Source organism: Wasmannia auropunctata, unplaced genomic scaffold (assembly GCF_000956235.1).
Source record: "Wasmannia auropunctata unplaced genomic scaffold, wasmannia.A_1.0 LD336019.1, whole genome shotgun sequence".
Lineage (NCBI taxonomy): Eukaryota > Metazoa > Arthropoda > Insecta > Hymenoptera > Formicidae > Wasmannia > Wasmannia auropunctata.
In genome coordinates, this window is record NW_012026871.1 from 3,058 (window position 1) to 3,400 (window position 343).

Below are 343 nucleotides of genomic sequence, written 5' to 3' on the forward strand. Positions count from 1 at the left end.
TATCCCCTGTGTGCCTTGTCGACTCAGTTGTATGCTATACGAAGTTATTACGTGAGTTCCGACTTCCGAAGATTCGATTAGGACTACGTAATGGAGCGCACTAGCACCTTCGTTAGTCAGACTATTTACGTAGGCGGCAGCCACTTCTGACCCTTTTTTTTCTTTTACAAATTCTATCAAATGTCGGACGACGTCAGCTCTGCAACTCCTGCAGGCTAAATGCAAAGGTGTTTCTCCTTTCTAAGGAAAATAGAAAGCTCAGAATAAATAGAAATAATTTAACATTTAATGTTTTGAAAAAATTATTTTAATATATATAATCATTTGTTGAAACATAATGAAA

General features: G+C 36.4%; 1 protein-coding gene across 1 annotated transcript in view; it reads left to right on the top strand.

Annotated features, from left to right (window-relative positions):
* Positions 1–343, top strand: part of LOC105453086 — a 10,543-nt gene that overhangs the window by 2,162 nt on the left and 8,038 nt on the right. The gene's annotated exons all lie outside the window — the stretch shown is intronic.